Source organism: Lottia gigantea (genome assembly GCF_000327385.1).
Source record: "Lottia gigantea unplaced genomic scaffold LOTGIsca_6, whole genome shotgun sequence".
NCBI classification, from domain to species: Eukaryota; Metazoa; Mollusca; class Gastropoda; family Lottiidae; genus Lottia; species Lottia gigantea.
The window spans coordinates 3,561,799-3,581,745 of NW_008710049.1; positions in this window are offsets into that span (position 1 = coordinate 3,561,799).

The window sequence follows — 19,947 nt, forward strand, 5'->3', positions numbered from 1 at the left end:
GTTCAACAATTTATTTCATTCTCTAGAATTCTTTCAGAATCAAACAGGTTCCATTTCTTCAAAGATGATCTTTTTTTGACAGAAACAATAGTATAAAATAATATTTTTGATTTTGACAGTGTAGAAAAGGTTCTATAAAAGGAAAAAAAGCATAATTTGGGCACATGTAGCATGCAGGCATAAATACTGGGGCATCACACTAAATACTAGAGGATTATTTTAAGAGTAATCATAGAAGACAACAAGTCATTCTAAGGGTCAAGATTGCAATTAAGGACACCCAGAGGATCAATATGTTAGTAAATCTGTGTTAATATGGATTGTGAAATATTAAGAATTTCAAAGGTGTAAAGTATGAGTAAATAGCATAAAAATTCCTTGAGGTCTACCCCAAATGATCTTTAGCTTCCATTACAGAATGCATATCTAGATGTGTGAAAAGGGTATCTCCTCTTTAACCTTGATAAGAACTTTACAACTGAGTACTTGATGCACCTCTATAGTACTTACATGTTGTTATACTCAATGAATAATTATTTGAATTATATTAAAGGTCTCCCAGCGTACAATGTGTTTTATATTTGAGTTTATTTACTAATATCATACAGTTATTACCCTAATATTGACCTCATCTGAATATAATACGTTAATAGTGGTAATAATTTACATTTGATTTGTAATATTTACATAGTGTTTCTATTATCATTGTAATATCATTGCATTTCCAGACAGAGACTGGTTCTATGTACATTCACCATCACCATCATTCTGAACTGTCAAACCATTTCTCGCTTGTTTGTGAACACAGACAAAAAAGAAGGTTTAAGAATGAAAATGTATGTATTCTAATAAAGAAAAGAACGAGAGAGATTATATACATGGAAAGAAGCTGGTTTAAAGGACTAACGTTTAATAAAGGTAATTTCTCTTTGTACATCTCAAACATTTTGCTATTTATCTTGGAATGGTTAGAGTTAAGCCATGGACATAAGTGTGGGATTAAAACTTGATTTTGCAAGTGAATACCTAATTTGACAATGACAAATGTAATGGCACATGCATTATGCAATGTTAAGGATGTTCTTATATTTTTATATATTACCAAATCTAAGAAACTAGTCTACGGCAGTGTCAGCTTGAGATTTGTATGTCTTGAAAGATGGTTTTTGATATCCCTTGATTAGAGTACATTTCTTTAGATTTATATTACGACTTAGAAAATGTTCAGTACAAAAAAGTAAGATGTAAGGTGAATTAATGAACAATGGATAACATAGCTTTACATGATATAATGTCAAAGTTAAAACATAACAAGGTCAAACCAAGACAATACTGTCAAACATAAACGCCCCATCTCATTTTAAGTGCGTAGACACTTAATGTGCGTATGACGTTAAGTAAACTATGTCATTATGAATCTCTGAAACGTGTCATGATGTTACAGCAAAATTTCTGCTCTATTGAATTTCTAGCTGAGAACTTCTGACAACCCAGGTGTCAAATATATTACATGGATAGATTAAATATGTGATAAAACTTCTTTTTTTTCTGTTGCACTTTAATGCGTTATTTTTCATGTGTAGCTGCTCAGGTGCAAAAGTGAATGAAGCACATTTGAACATTACTAATATTGCTTCAGTTTAGTTAGAAATGACCAGAAGTCCATAAACAAAAATATTTCGAAATGTTTTTCTGCATAACGACTCCTGTCATACCAATAGGTAACTGAATGGAAGACAAAACGCTTTGTGAAAACAGTTCTGTATTAAACGGATAACTTAACACAGGTCAGATATGACTAGGTAAAGATGGACACCTGTCCAGTTTAACACCATGGTGTTAAAAGTAAACCAAAAACAAAAAACAACTTGTTTAACACAGGAAAGCCAATCTTTGTCCAAACATGGTGTTTCCTAACTAGGTTTTGGTCACTTTTCTAAACAATTGACCATTATCTTCGGGTTTGCCTACAAACTTTTTAATCATGATATTTGATATTAAGCAGATAGTTTCATTTCAAATTCAAATCTTGAAACAGGGCAGTCATACTTTTAATACTTTTTATACGCCCATCTGATTTAAATGAAATTTGGTGTGATCATTTATATTGATGTGATCTTGGATAGATTCAAATTTGACGATTTTTCAATGAACGGTTTTGAGTTATTGCCCTTGTCTTAGGAAAAACGTGTAAAAGTTTGTCAGTGAACACAATAGATACTACATTTTTTATCTGATATATTAATGAAATTTGGTGTGATCATTTATAGTTATGAGATCTGGTTCTAGTTCGAAATTGACGATGTTTAGATAAAAAATTTTTGAGTTATATGCTGTTAAGCAATAAAATTCGAGATTCTGAATATTGCTGACTATGAACATCGTGAAAGTATCTAATTTTGATGTAATTGTAGCATCAGTAATTACAAGAATTATAAATTTTACTGTTTGTGAATTTAGCTGTTGATGTAGGACATTAGGTTTTCAATGTTTTCCCACTGAGATAAAAATGTATCAACAATTTTATACTTGCACTCAATAAGGTCAAGGTCAGGTTTTATTTTTAAAAGTGTTTTTAATGTGTAGTATACGTATTGTATATCTAAAAGGTCATATTTAATACAAGGTGTTTATTTTGCATTCCATGTAAATATGTTTAAAAAATTAATGTATATTTTTACAAAACATCAGCAAAGTGAAATTTTCCACCAAAACGTTAAGAGCTGTCTTACACTGCTATTAATATTTTATAAAGTGACTGGAAGTAATTTTTAAAACCATTTCGTAATTTTATATGCTAATTTAACTAAATTTAATCTTGGATATTGTTAAAAAAACACCCCAAAAACTGTTGGTTCTAAATTTCTAAATCAATTTGCTGCATGATAATTTAAAAACAAAAAAGCACAAGTTTGCTCTCATGAGGCAAGGATTCAACATCTGATGCCACTGTTTGAGAAGATTCAATAAGATGGGAATAGACGATGAACGGTGTCCGTTGCTGTGTTCGATGCGGGATGATCAATACAGTAGAAAATGGAAGAAGTGAACACACAAGGTACAGGTCCGGACACTATTCGCTTCCATTATTTTCTACTGTATCGATAATCCTGCAGCAGACACCGTGCATCGTCTATTCTCACCTTTAAAAGTAACTCCCTTGGAAGATCATTCCTTATAGCTTGAAAACAAAATTTAACAAAAAAGTAATATGCGTGTTTGTATATACTATTTTCATTAGTGACAAACTGACATCATCCTTGGCATACTTTTACTAAGTGTTGACCTAAATAGATCTTTATATGTATACATATTTATTTACTACCTACTAGTGTATTGTTTTCTTGTTGTCAGTGTGTAACATCTGTTGACTTGTATTAAGGTGTATTGAGACAGTAACTAGTGATAGTGTTTACTCCACCTACAGTATATCATGTCATATTAGGGATATATTAACTTTTACTAAAGGTATGTATATCATGTTTAATATATGTATATATATATATTCTATAAGAGTATATTTCAGATGTCATGTCATGATAATGCGGCTGATTTTAATTTACAAAACTGTTAAAGGTTCATCCTTTTGAAGACTAAGGTTGAAATGGCATTTTTATTTATGGGAATACTTCTACTTCTTAGAATAAACATATAACTGTAATTTAGTTCTCAAACTTGGCCAATAGGGGCATATAATTCATCAGAGGACTTACTTACTCATAACTATACAATAGAATACCTTTCATCATGATTGGATTGTACATTACCAAATATAGTCAATCTGAGCCATTAACAGAAAAAATAAACAAATACATGCAAGTCATATTGTTTCATAGGTTAAAATAATGCATTATAAGGGGATTGGAGCAGAAAACTTGTAAGATTACAATTGGGATGGGAAATAGAATAGAAAAAGGAATGAAATTTCAATTAGATTGCCATGTGGCCATGTATCACAAGATAAGTGTAAGGGAATTTATAGGTAAATAAAATGAATTCAACTGTGGTCTTCTTCTGAAAAAGTGGACAAAACAATCCAGTCTTGAAATAGCCATTGATAGAACCTTTATTAAAGTATGATCAAGACCATAGAGATAGAGACTATCATAACAGATGCAATTCATTTAACCAATATATTTATTAGATAACTTTCATTCAATGTAATAGGTTGTTGAGTTTGATTATTTTAGCATGAATTGTACTAGAATAACTAATAGTACTAGATATCCTAGAGATCACTCCCTACCCTACTCTAATCTAAATTATATTATTTTTATTAACTCTAATAACTTTCTAATAAACAATGTATTGAAGGCACCACAGGCTAGTTAGTCTGAAAACCTGGCTAATTTTCTCACAAGAGGATATCAGAAGTACCAATGCAATATCTCATTTCAATATTCATTTGTATAATCTCATACAACATTCTGGCAATATAGTTATACATCTTTGATGGCTGACATAGAGAAAATGTTGAATCTTTCCTATGGGACAATAAGTCCTGTCTGCTACTGGCCTGCACTTTGAAGTTGACAGTTTGATGTTGTTAAAGAGTGTGTCAGTGCCACGGTGGCATTGCCCAACTTGATCAGCACAAACTGAAATGAAAGAGTATTGTCAGTATTGTTATAGTAATTATTACAATGAATCTGAAATTGTGAACAACCTATAATAATGTTAATCTATAAAGTGTGAATGTTTAGAGTTTTGGACTACATAATAGCATGTTGATACAGATAGCTTACACTACTGTATGGAATCTATTAGATAAACTTCCAGATGTTATCATTGGATTCATTGCCTTTATTACATGTTTTTATATACATTCTAACTACCTGTCTGCCTCTCATTTATTACTAATGTGTTTCCAGTCTTTATTATGTGAGTTTTAGATCAGCTTATTGAACATGGAGCTTAACAGCTATCAAGGGTAAGATGATTGTGTTATGTTGAAAAAATATTTGAATTGTATGTGTGTTTATCAGGCCTTATGTGATCTATGTTGAAACATTGGTAGAGTATGCTCACTTTTTACATACAATGATATAATAATCAAATTATGTACCAGCTATCATGATTAAAGATTTGAATCGATCGATATATTTTAGATCTTAGTTTGATTCTATTACCGTAATAACAAATCTTCGTATCATGATGTTATATTGAGCAGGGCATGATCATTATTGAAAATCACATGAATACAAAATGAATATAGTTTAGTTTTTTGTAAATCTGGGTATGAATTAAAAAACAGACATAATTTTTTCACAAGATATTTTCAGCTTAAGTACATTTACAATTTTCTCTATTTTCCACAAGATTGTAGCCCTGTGGTAGCTATTGACTTGAAGTCATAACAAATTAGGAAATGAGATTAGGATTATCAAGTTGACCAGGATTATCTCTTCTAATCTGGTTAGAAATGTAGAAGCTTATTAGTGGTCATAACAAAATAACCACTGACAGGCTTATTTTATGTACCTTTTTGCTAGAACGCATATGAGACTAAGGATGTAAGAGTTACTAGACTATGGTCAGTTTCTTAATTGATAATTATTCCAATGTAATCTAGTTTCAAAAATATCTTAATCTTATTATCTGGAGGGAATTAACTTTATTTTAAAACTATTTCAAATTTTGATGGAAGTGTTGCCATGTTGGTATGATGGTGTTCTTGTTTGATCATGTATCTGATCTGGGGAAAGTTAGCCTGAAACTAATCAGTGATGATTTATTGATTCCATTTCTTTCTTTCAAGTTTTAACTATTTAAGTATATATTTTATTCTTTACTTAAGACCTTTGCCAATGTTTCATTTTTAAGAAGTAATCACCTGAATCACTTAGCATATGGATTATTTTACTTAACCTTAATCCGAACCATAGATATTTTTCATTGTTTAGAAATGATTCTTTTATGAACTGAAATATCAAAGAGGCAGTTTCTGTCTATCTCTTTCATCTGACTCATATTTTATTTAACACATTTTTATGTGATACATTCTATCTTTCAAATACTCCTTGTTTGATGTTTCAACTAACTGCAATATGTCTGGTTTTCTTTCTGTCTTGTTTGTGTGTCTATGGTTGTATCTGTGAAGCTTCTCTATGAAAACTACCATGGAATGCTACTAGCCTTCCAGAATAACCAATTCCAATGACAATTTCCACCTTTTGCAGATCCCCAATAGAATGGTGTTTTATAGAGTAGGATAGAGGAAAATCTTATGAAAACACTGGCTGTGCTCTCAAAAAACTTTAAATAAGAATTTGTTCTAAGAGTGGAATTTGACATTGAGAAATTTACCTTACTGAGAACAAAAATTGATTCAAATATTATTTTATGAAATAGGATCCAAGTCACAAAATAAAAATTTATGATAACATATAATGTACATGTTAGAGGTAAAGAAAACTAGGTATAATATAGATTATTAATGATACAGGCACTATTTACTATTATTTTGAATCTGTTTTACTCTGCTGGCATGATAGTATTGATTTCACCAGATAGATCACAAACCTTTAATATGACAAGACAGCTAGTTGAAATGAGAGAAAGTAACATGGTGATTTGATAATTGATTGAGTACAACTCTCACACTGCCTTGTGATCTGAACAAACTTTGACAAGTTCTACATTGAAATTAGAATAACTGTAGCTTTCAATCAATACTGCAAGAACACAGAAAAATATCACACCAATTGCTGTTAGTGGTTACTATGGTAAATTTATTCGAGCTTGAATTCGAGAGAATTTTTTGCAAATTTTCTGGTTATAAAATTTATCTGAATATGTGTAATTTTAAAGAGTAATAAATGTTTTGACTTTAATTTGAGATGGAGTGTTGATGCATGTGGAAATTATCCCTCATTTGTATGTCATGGTATTTTATAGATGTTTTTTTTTTCGCAAGTCTTGTTTGAGATCTAATTGTACTTGAGCTGTAAGCTTACAATCATGTCTGTGGCACACAATCATACTATTACCAGCTGATAAAGAAAAGAGTCATTCATGATGCGCACTATTATTGTATATATATCAAATTTTATCCTGTTAGATGTTATAATTTCTGTAACATTGCTTGTTAACAAAGGTGAAATATATAAAAAGAATTTAAATATGATTTATTCTATAATATATATATGGAATAAGATACATGTGATACTAGAATGTGATTACTATCTGGTTAAAAGTAAATGATTTACTACACTTTTCATAAAGTTATATTTAACACAGATTAATTATTGATAAAACAGTTAATCTATAATGTACGATTACATTATTATCTGACTAAATGATTTACTACTGATATCACTATTAAACAATATGAAGGGTTATTATAACATTATCTCAATGGTAATCTGTAGAAATCAGATTAATCTGATCACTATAGCTAATGATGTTATTAGTTTAGGATAAATAATGGGGAAAGAAAGACCTGTTGCCGAGTTTCGATGATTGGGGTTGAAAGTCTACACAGGAGTTGACTCTTGAAAACTCTCTCCATGGCATAAGATATTTTGTTACCTTGAGGTGGATACGAACCCACGACACTCAAATGCCTTACAGATAACAATTGAAGTTGCTACTGATGCAGCTATCAAAGAGACAGTATTCCAACCCAGAACTTGAGGGAAGAATTGTGGCTACACAATATGAAAGTTTTTAATATAGATGATAACAACAAAATCAAGAAATCAATCTGATAGAAAGAAGCATTTTAAATGGTTTAAAGGGATTGTAAAGTGGTTTTCTAAATTTTTTATGTGTATCAGGGACACTGACAGCTTCAATTTGCACCTTTCCAATTTTCATTCCGACATCTGTGGTTCTTGAAACTAACACATTTTATGACGTCACTAGAAGAGAACTGTATAGATATTGATAGTAGCTTCCTGTAGCTCCCTCCTCTCATAAAAAAGCATCATAAAACCTGTTAGTTTTAGTGGAATTGCAAGAACCACAGATGTCGGGATGAAAATTGGAATGGTGCAAATTGATGCTATCATTGTCCCCGATACACATAAAAAGCTTAGTAAACCTCCTTACAATCCCTTTAAGTTGTACTGCATGAGACATTTATCTTCAATATTACATGTTGTTAAGCTAGTTGGTTAGGATTCCAGGATGAGATTGGTATCAATTAAGTTTTTCTCAAAGCATATACACATAGTTAATAGTTTTTGGGGTATTTTTTATATTGGTCTGTATGCGCACTGCCAGAAAACTTGTCCTCAACAGGTCTAATAATGATGTAGAATATTAGTCAAAAAGGATAATCAGATTTTCAGATTAATAAATGATAGGCTTGATAACTGAGGCTAATAGACTTGTTTATCCAATAAAGAGGATGAGAAAGTCTTTATTAGGGTTTTGATATCAGGTCATTTGTCATCAACTGCATGATGATTATATTAAAGGGGCAGTATGCAAAATTTTCATTGTCAACAACACAGTTAATTATGCCTGAAAATATTGCTAAGATATGCTATTCACATCTATGAATCTACTTGATCACATTTAAATGGGTTAATTAAAAACGGAGTGTACTAATTGTTAATTAAGCATCTTAAACTAGTTTTGGTTAGACTCAATTTTTTGTTAGTTCAAACTTTTATAATAAGCAGTAGAATTAGGTATATATTTTGCTTAAATCCATACAATAGTTTTATAACACCTACCAAAAAGCTTACCAGAAAAGTTTGTCTAAACCCTTTAATTGATTTTGGTGTTAAAAAATTAACTGCAGGATTTCTAACTTAAAAACTTTTTTACGAAAAAATCATAATGTCCCTTTTAAATGAGGGTCCTTTAGTTCTAATGCAAATTCTGAAGATTTGATTGATTTGTTGTTGATGTCTCACCACTTCAAAGCTATGTATTTCTTCAGCTAAATTCCATTGTATATCAACCATTCGGGTGTTCTGATTTGTCAATTTGTAAATCTTATAAAGAGATAAAAAGACACTTTGATGTTTTTCTGAGCTAGTAGTATGTTTTCAAAGATCCAGTTAATTTTCTACTTAACTATACTGAACAGGTAAAGATATGTCTCATTTTTAGATTATTTGGACAAAGTCATGCACGATCAAAATTGGTATTTTTTGTTAGAAGCATGATTTTTAGACTTTAAAAAGGCCAGTTTATGACATTCAACTGATAATATTGGTTGCTTGAACCTTGGGAACTGTCAGATCTCCATGGGAGCAAGTTGTAAGTGATGATGAGGAAAATCGAATTGCACGTGCAACACATACCACAGTTCTGTATAAGAACAAACGGATGCCTTCTGAGAATTCAGTTGCTGTGAAGACAGCGGGCTTATGGCACGTCTAACCTCCCTATAATGTGAATCGGATTTCCTCCCAGGACCTGTCTTGTTGCCGTCCATACAGGAATCCAGTGCTCACTCCCACTAGCAACGTCTTACGTGGGCCACCCAACAACAACACTGGCGGCATCAGCAGTGGAGGTTCCATGTGTTCTCAGATGAGAGTCGGTACTGCATTTCCATCGCAGATGGTAGAGTGCGAGTTCATGGAGTAACAGCTGCCCGTTACATCAACCAGGTTCTCCGACCACACGTTGTAAGACGCCAAAACCACACCTTCCAGCATGACAACGCCCGTCCACACAGAACTTTCATCCTTGGCCCTCACTCAGCCCGGAACCCAATAGAACATTTGTGGGAAAACATCCAAAGACGACTAAACCAGATCCAACCACTTCCAAGAAATGCAGCAGAACGCAGTGCAGTATTCCTAAGAGTCTGGGCGCAGATTCCAATGGCGTCCGTAAATCCTTTGTGCCACTCCATGTATAGAAGATGCTGGGCCGTTATCAACGTACAAGGTGGACAAACCAGATACTGATGATCAGCCTCCATCTGTAAAGATCACATGATCAGACCCTTTATATGTCATAACAATAACTTAAAGACACTCAACCAATCTTTGGGCCAAATGTGGTTGTTTTCTAACAATTACCTATTTATATTGTTTTTTGTTATTGTTGAAATTTGAATGAACAATTCACTTTTTCTGAGCTTTGCAAGGTTTCTTTATCTATTCAGTATATATATAGTCAGATGAATTCAGTGCTAGCTTTTTAATTTAGCAGTCAGTATAAAAGAAGCTTTAAAGGCAGCTGGATTAAAAGCTAGCAGACTGTATTTGAAACAGATTAATGGTGTGTAACAATTGGTACAGTATGGTTGATATTAACTACATCTAACAATATATATTTTATATAGTATCTATTGTCTATACAGTCCTCAGAGAATACTAGACAGACTTCATATACAAAATTTACATCCTTTATCTTTTGATCTAGCACAACATGTAAACACACCCTCTAGAGTATTGGTAAACATGTAAAGCATGTCTAGTGATGTGGGTGGTAAATCAAAAAATACAAATTACAATTCATTGTTTCCTCCCTTTATGGCAATTTACCTGGAAATATTAGGTCTCAATAGAATAAGTTAAATGTTGAATCATTTATATAGAATAACAAGGAATAACAAAATATACTGTTAAAAACATGCTCAATACATCATTTAAAGAAGAAAATATGTGACAGACTGAAATAGTTCAGTTGGGTAAAGATTGCACAGCATAAATCTCTAAAGTAACAACATGTTTCAGTGAAGCGTTAAATCATAAACATCCATATAACTTTTTATAGTAATATCTGTTCCAGACCACAAAATATTAGCGCAAAAGTCCATTATCAATTGTAATATTTTTCATAATATCCTGCATAGGGCCAGCATACAAATTGTTGGTTCTTCTAAACCATCTTTAGTCTTAAGGTTAATCTTTAGCTGGTTAATTAAAATTTGAACTTTCATTTGGCCCTTCTAGCTCTAGATCTAATTATTTTACAATAATGAAAAAAAACATTGAATACTAAATTCATTTTTGAAAGTTTGTTTGTGTTGGTTATGTGTTTAATAACTTGACTTTGTCTTGTGAATGTTTGAAACTAGAGATTTGGTACAACTGAATGCGTGTTTCTTTCGATCAACATTGTGTAAACAAGGTTTTTTCCTGTCAGAATTATTCAAACAAAGCCTATAGCACGTCTGAGACCTGCCTTGGCTAATTTCACCATCTATTAACTTTCTCATTTCCTATTACTATACAGGTTCTTTGTGATAAGTAGCCAGGTCTTTCTATTTTCTCTCTTGCTGACAAACTGCCGTTCTATTAACAATAAAACTCTTTGATTAGTCTCAGATCAGAGAGAAATGTGTCTAATGCCGTTGATTACTTGCATTGAAATTTGTTGAAAATTAGACATAAGCAAGCTGTTTATCTTAAACAGTCTAATTATTCTTGTCTTTGATTTTAAAGAGTAATAAAAAACCTTTAGTGATAACAAATTGGTTACATTTGTTATTTAAAATGATAAGATACATTCATCTTGAAACTGAATTGGGTCATTAAAATATTTAAATTTGTGTTTGTGAAATTTGAACACACTAGTAGGATCGATCATATCAATATAGTTTTTATCTTCTTCCATATTGACTATAATAAGAAAGCACAAAACTCTGTAATTTCAAAATTCATAGAAATACATTTATCTTTAGGTTACTTTAGTGTACTTAATGGAGAGGATTGTGTATGCTATCTTTGATATTGTAAACTTTAATTCTTTGAAATGAAACCAGGCTTTTATCTTTCAAAACATTATATTTTACTGCATAATTTGAATCAATTTTTGGTGAAATTAGAAGCCTTTGTGTTTTATAATTCTTTCATCCTCTGAGTATAGTTTGTTTACAATCAAATGCTGCATATTCCTTTTCTGGCCCTGATAAGAAATCATCAACTTTGAAAACATTGGTATACACATTGAACAGTCTCGTGGAGTTTATCTCATAGAAAGGCCACCATTCCATGGAATGAAAATAGTGTTTGAAAACATCATTAACATGCTTTCCATATAGAGAGTCATTGCTTTCTGTTATGTATCTGCCTCTTCTGTAAATTATAATCTTAATCTATTGTTCTTTGAAGTCTGTGAAGCTTTTACTTGTGCAAACAAATTTAGGGCTGCTTTGTTTTGTCTTTCTCATGGTATCAAAGGATTTTGTTCGTAAAAAGTTGATACTTCAGTTTTGAGAGTAACATTTGTATGCATAAGTACAACTGTTCACTTACTGATAAGAAATTATACAGCTTTGTTGTTTGCAGTAAGATGCCTAATTTGCATGCATCAGTTTGACCATTTAAAGATTTGGATCAATCAAGATCTGATCTCATTAATGTAGTTTCTTTCGATGTTTTGCAATGAAAGGAAATTTAGTTGGTGATAAACCCTTCTACTTATGTTGTTAGGATTTCCAGAAATGATAATTGTCTAACTTTATTGTGTTCAATTAGTCAAATAATTTGTATGCAGAATGTACATGAATACTAGGAATGCTAATGTTTGATTAACAGATCTCAAAGCCTTGAAACTTCAGTTTAAGAATTGGATGCGAACAAAGATTCCTTAAGAAACGGTTTTATAAAGATTTGAGATTTTTATTTCTGTAATATGACAGATATGCACAATAAAAATCTTATTAATGGATCTCTTTTAGACTTGAATTTTAAAATTTAATGCTGAGAAAAATTCCTGCAGAATATTATAAAGCTCATGAAGATTTTAGTTTTTTTTTATTATGACAGATGTATGCATTATAGAAATTTTATTAATGGATTTCTTTTAGATTTGAATTTAAAATTGACTGCAGAAAGTCCTGCGGAATAAAGTTTATGAAGATTTGACATGGTAAGTTCTGGTATTATGACAGAAAGTAATTAGATGTATACAAAGGTAATTTAAACATCAAAGGAGATAAATTATAGAGACTAATTAATTAACATCAGTCTGTATCTTTAAACATCAATCTTGTATAAATTACTTGAAACAGGTGGTTGATAATGGCTGATATCTTTCTTATTTTTAATATACAGTCTGGTTTAACTACTGCTGGTACTTATTATTACTTTTTATTTACATTGGAATATAGATAGAGATTTAAATCTTCAATACCTCAGCAATATTGTTGTCCAGCCTTCAAAATTTTGAATTATATCAACAAAATTTCATTACATTTGATTTGTCTTCATTTGATAAGATTATATTTTACAGGAATTGCTCCATTCAATATAACTGCTCTTTTATAAGTGCTTTTATATCCGATTTCCCATGGTTGATACTAAGTTTGAAAACTTCTTGATAATGTCTGTGAGAAGAGGATCCAGGTGTCGAGGTGTTAACCTGACGATGGTAGTCATTGTGATTGATATCTGTACCTATTAATTATTCTGATTCATTGCTGATTTGTACTTGATGACTTGATACATTCTCTCAATATCCTTCCAGCAGAGTTGTAGCTAGAAGAAATTGAGTGATGGCTCTAAATTGGCTCCTGCATAGTGAGAAAAGCGAATGAACCTTTTGCACCTCACAGCCCAATGTTCTGTTATACAAGTTATTTTTAATGTGATGTTCAACTGGAAATTGGATGTATATGCCTTGAGAAATAGCTTAAATGAACACACATGTTAGAATCTTGCATAATTTGCATCATTTTAATGATTTAACACAAATTTTTTTGCTGGTTGGTGAAATGTTATTGCCATGCCATGGCTACATCCCTGCCTTCCATCAGTATGATTTAAACTTCAACCAGAGTTTCACCTCTTCTCACTTTCATAAATTAGGGCTGACTTAACTAGCATACCTATTAAGCAACTGACAATTGTAATAAAGTTAATAGTAGATCATGAAAGCTGGATCCAGATGCCCTAATTCACATTATATAGATTACCTTTGTAGTCAAGAGTTGATTAATTAAAGTAATGGTTAAGGCGTTGGTAAATTTGATGGGAATAAACTTTCTTAGATGTCTCAATTAAGCCTGATTAGCTGTAGATGAAACCAGATTATTGCAGGGTTAATATATTAGGGTTGTTAGAAAGTAACTATTTACTTCTCATCTTGGCGCTGGAAGGGGTTAAAGGTTTAATGTGCCGTTTAAATGGTAGACAATTGAAGTGCTGATAGATCACAGATTGCTGAAAGTAAATCAATTGTTTCAAGGGTTAATACATAGTTGATTTGCATTGAAATTTGTTGAAAATTAGACATAAGCAAGCTGTTTATCTTAAACAGTCTAATTATTCTTGTCTTTGATTTTAAAGAGTAATAAAAAACCTTTAGTGATAACAAATTGGTTACATTTGTTATTTAAAATGATAAGATACATTCATCTTGAAACTGAATTGGGTCATTAACTGGTGATTTTGAGATGACTGTGCTTTTTTCACCCAATGAAAATATCTAAATTTGTGTTTGTGAAATTTGAACACACTAGTAGGATCGATCATATCAATATAGTTTTTATCTTCTTCCATATTGACTATAATAAGAAAGCACAAAACTATGTTATGTTGCATTTGCATCAGATAGAACCAAAATATTTATTAGAATTTATTGAGAAATTTCTATATGGCTCTACAACTGATCTATCGAACACTATTATATCTGAAATTATTTTTTTGTTTATAAGTGAATATTGACAATATAAATTGTCTTATTCGTTATAAGTTTAATTTATATTTTTCTAAATCTGACTTTTAACTTGTTTTTGACAAGTTTTTGGCAGTTGGGAGTCATTTTATAGTCACAAACGTAAGTGAGTCAGTGCACTTTATGGACTTCAAGCTACCTCAACCTTAGACTAGAATCTCAGCAGTTTTAATATAGTTTAGTGACCTTTCTTTAGAGATTTTATCAAAATAATAAAACTGAGACAATGATTAATATGAGTGATTATGATGGTGATATTTGGAGAGTAATTTCCTGGTTTTATCGTGGTCTGATCTATTGATTGTCTGCCCTTGTCAATATTAATTTATTGTATATTTCATCTTTGTTTTCTTAGCCTGCGGAAATTACATTACATTTATCTTCAGCATTGTCATTGTCTAGATTTTGTTATTAACGAAGAATATGGTTTGGTGATGATGCACACTGTGATAAAATGATACTACATGCAATTTCATACATGTGTAATCTACCGATGTTGTTGGGTTTCTACCGCTTTTGCATGTTGTCTACCGCTCTACCGCCGGGATACCCAATTCTACCGATTTTTGTTTTTTTTCCTGATAAAATTTTCACGGACCTACCGTTTTCAATGTTCAAATTCTCTACCATAAATCAACAAAATATCTATCATCACTTGTATCTTAATTGCCAGAAACACACGTTAATCTCATCACGTAATAATATTATCATTGCCTGATTAATTAATCCCCCCAATTAAGATGGTAATTTGATCTATTTTCACATTTTTTATAACAACATCCGAGAGATTCTACTTTCGCTTTTATAATGAATTTTACGGTAGCACTACTTTTACTAAAAAACGAAATCTTGAAGTCTTCTCAGTATTTTATACCGTCAGTGTCAATCTGTGGGGTCTATATTAGGCATTTATAACATAGACGTAGTTTCAGAATTATTTTTCATTATCGATAGATTATCATACGCGACTGGATGTCTAATTCTTATGTAAACTCAAACTTCGTTTCATAAAACCGTTTTGTAATTTTACTGTAGCCTGTAAACATTCATTTGATTGCCTGCATAACGGGCTTACTTATTACAAGTCCTTCCATTCTGAACGTCTAAATGGAAGCGGAAAATTCAGTTCAATACTATACTTCGTGAGAGTGTTGCAGGAAAAGTATTTAATGATCGGACTGGAGATATTTAAGATGTCATGAATCACACCTTTGGAAAAAGTAACATTGCCAGTACATATTATTTACTAAATATTGCTTTCAGAATATACTGATTTTTTAATATGGTATTACATGTATGATGTAGGCCTACCGGTACCATTTAATTTAGAGGGCTGGGATCATGCTTGCTTTCTTGTTTTCAAACCTCATTTCACCCTGACATTATTTTTGATTCAATCATGAGGGCCTACTGAAGAATGAAGAATTTTTTTTGGGCCCCTAAATTTGAAATGTTAGGCACTATTTCTAGAATTATCCATAATTATAATAGATTGTTAATTTTAACTGTGTCATGTAGGCCTATGATCAATTTAATTAATTTACAAGGCTTAAAGCTTATTTAAAAAAAAAAAAAGAAAAAAAACAATCAATTTCAAATTGAGAGTTTCAAATCATGAATTTATGCGCTTTGGAAAAATCTCCCGACTTTTCACCCAATCTCCAGATTTTTCAAGGCAAATCTCCTGATTTTTTTTCCTGACCTGTACACATGTATGCAATTTCTCAATTTTTAGGCTCATCTATAAATATGTAAGTGGAGACCTGATTTTTTGAGCCCATTAAACAACTCTAAGCATACAGGTTAATATATACTGCTGAATGAGCAGTTGCTATGGTGATGATGTCACCTTTGCTCTGGGTTCATCTTTTCAGGGGTGTTGATTTCATATCTTCAGTCAGACATGACTAAGAATAAATCCAATCCAAAGCTCTTAGTCTTATACTAAGCTTGGTTTATAGCTGACTTATCTTCTTTACCCCTTCCAGGAGCTCCCAATTCCAGAGATGAAGATATATTTGGTATATGGTTCTGAATTGATTGACAAATTTATGTCTAGTTAAACGATATGATTATTTTGAGCACGTAGAAGATACAAAACATATGAAGTTTAGGCTATATACTTTAATATTCCTATACAGTTATCTGTTATAATAGGTTATGCATGAATAATAATATAGATGAATATTCAATTCTACATCATTTATTTTATTATCAGAATAATATATCAGTATTCTCCCACCCACAGAGTTTACCTACCTGTTAAAGGGATATAGTCCCTTAAATACAGAAAACTTCTACTGCACTGTAGATCATCTACATCACTTTTCAAATTGAACATCTCATAAAAGGACTTTCTACAATATAAAAGTGAATTACTTTTTGTAATATTTAGAAATGTTTGTTGTTATAGTTAAATGATCCCAAAAGACAAAGTTTACTTTCATTAAATTCATATTTCATTGGTTTACAAAACTTTATTTTATAAAGTAAACATGTTACTTGAGCTTTTTCGGATAAAATTACAGGACTGTATACCCTAATAATATAATTTTCACATTGGTATTCAATTTCTATAATTTCAACATCTTGTTTTAACTACACAGCCTTCTACCATTAGATTAGGTTTGTTTATGGATCATTGAAGATGTTTATTATCATATCATGTGGATTTCTTAATTGTGATTCAACTATGTGCATAAGTTTAGCTAGTTACTAGTTTTGGCAGAACTGCTCTTATTCAAAAATTAAAAGTTGTAGTTCAAGTAGGTGAATTGTGGAATATAAGTTATTGCCAGTTATTTCTCAAGTTACAAAGAAAATTTGAAAGTAAATTCAGTGAAAATATCATAACAACATGTTGTCTAAAGTAAATTTGAAAACTAGTCAAGTAGAAAGGTGATCATTGGAAGTGAAATTGGTTTGCTTATCTATTAGGGTTGTTTGTCTAGCTAGAAACACCCTGAGTTAATTAAATTTTAAATTGTGGCTCATCGACAAAAATCAAGCAGTTTCAAGAACACAACTTTATTATGATGCAGTTTGTTTTTGTCAGATTTTTTTTTTTTAGTCTAGTGAGATATGAAAGAGATGTCTAAAGAAGTTTCCTAGGTCATGTTTGTGTTTCAGGTTGCTTATGGCATCGTTGTGGAGCATTGCAATTCTTTTTTGGTCTGCCGTGGATCCTGCAAATTCACAAAAATGGGTAAATTTATAAATATGACAGATTACAATCTAAACGAAAATCCAGTGAGCTACTCACTTCCAAATGGTGGAATGGTTAAACCAGTAGTATCAAGTGTCCCTTATACATCTAGGAAAAAGATTTTTTGATCCCCTTTAAGAATCGTGATCCTATTGTTCATCTAGTGTAAATTATTGTCATCATATAGAGATTGGTAATATCCTAATAACTCTCTTCTCCTAGTTGACATCTAAATTAAGTATTATGATGGGCAGAGTTAATATTATCAGAATCATTCAACTGTGAAATGAACCTTTTAATAGATATTTTAAAGCAACTTCCTTATTTTTTTGTTAGATTAGTCACTACTACTGATCTGGAATTATTGAATGAGAGAGAAGTGTTGTGGCAGAATATTTAAGGATAATAATCATTTTGCTGCTTGTGTCATACCTTCTGATTACTGCATAACAATGATTGGATATTGTGGATTGTTGAAATGGCTGGCTTTCTGATTAAATGTCATTGGCAACCATTAGGAAACACCTGTGGCTGATATGGTCAGTGCTTTTGAGAGTTGTCTGTTGCAGATATTTGTTTATTTAGGCATAATCATTCTCAGTTTAAGATTTTTTCTCTGCAGATTTTGTGTAAAAAGTATTTTTGTTTGTACATTCAAATTGATCTCTACTTAAATCTGAGTGTAAGTTCTAAGTATTTTCAAGAAAGATTCATTTAAGAATGTAATTCCATACTCTAAAACTTTATTAAATATCTTCAAACTTTAAGGTAACACATTTTTCAAAAAAGAAAAACCAAATATTATGCATATAAGAAATTCAAGTCAGTCACTTAATTGAATCGTCTCTTGTGAGCTTGAAAATTAAAGTACCTCGACTTTAACAAACCCACAAGAAGTAGCATGTCTTTTCATTGGATGTTCCTTAATGTGGGACTGTCTTTCTTTAATCAAAATAAGTGATGTGTGTAAGTTGAAGATTATGTTAGGTTGTGTATAAATAAGACACAAAATGTTGATAACCTCCCAGAATAACATTGATTTTAATAGTGAAGCAAGCCGAGAAATTAGCTTCCACAATTTACAGTGGATAATAAGTTCTATGATATCTCTATGGATATACTCTCTGGTATATACAATATGGACTATCGTTCTAGTCATTGATTATTGTCAAGGTGTGCCTTGTTTCAACCTCCAGGCATTTAGTTAGTTAGTTAGTGATGTAGAAGTTCGATTCTAGCGTGTGATTCTGTGTAAACTTTTTGAGTTTAGGAGAAAAAGTTACAAAAATGTGTGTGGATAGTAAATTTTGATTATTATTAATTAAATTATTTAAAAAAGAAAAAACAGTAGTTGGAGTAGTTGAAGGTGGTTCCAAGTCCTATCATGTATCATCAGTCTTCATAAAAGTGTAACAGTGTAATTAAGATTTGTCTTTTTAAAATGTGGAATTTTTTAAGGTTTTGGGACTTTTTTTTGGAGAAACTGAAAAATTGTAATTGTGGAAATAAATTGCAATTCTTCTCCAGTTTTTAGTGAGGTGTTCAGCTTGATCATTTGATTGTAGATTTTTTTTAGTTTAAGTTTTTTTCGTTCAGTAACGAGAATGGCTAATGATTTGTTATTGAGATTTAGTGTTCATTTAAATTGTGGCAAGTTGGATATCATTGAAATAATGCAAAGGTTGCAGAATATTTTTACTCTATAAGTTACAAACAGAATCTTCAAATGTTTAAAAAAAACAAAATAATGATAAATGTTTTTAAATGGATTTAGTTCTAATAAACCTTTTTTCTCTTCAGTTTTCAAAATATCATCTTCTTCTGAAAAGATTTAATAAGATTCTTATAAGTTGAAATGCAGTTAATTAGGTGATAAAATGAACAAAAACCAGATTAAAATAAATCTTATACATAGATAAACCCAATTTAATAATGACTAATCTTTTAACATCTATATTAGAGATGATGAGAAATTGGTCTAAATTTAAATATAAACTGGACTTAGTTGAACTGAGATTAACAAAGCCTTATTTCAGACATTATAGTGACTAATATGTGTAAACAATATGCAAGAATAGTAAAAGGTACAGTTAAATTGACATGGATGAATAATACTTATTTTTACATCTTTTAAAATCTGAATCATA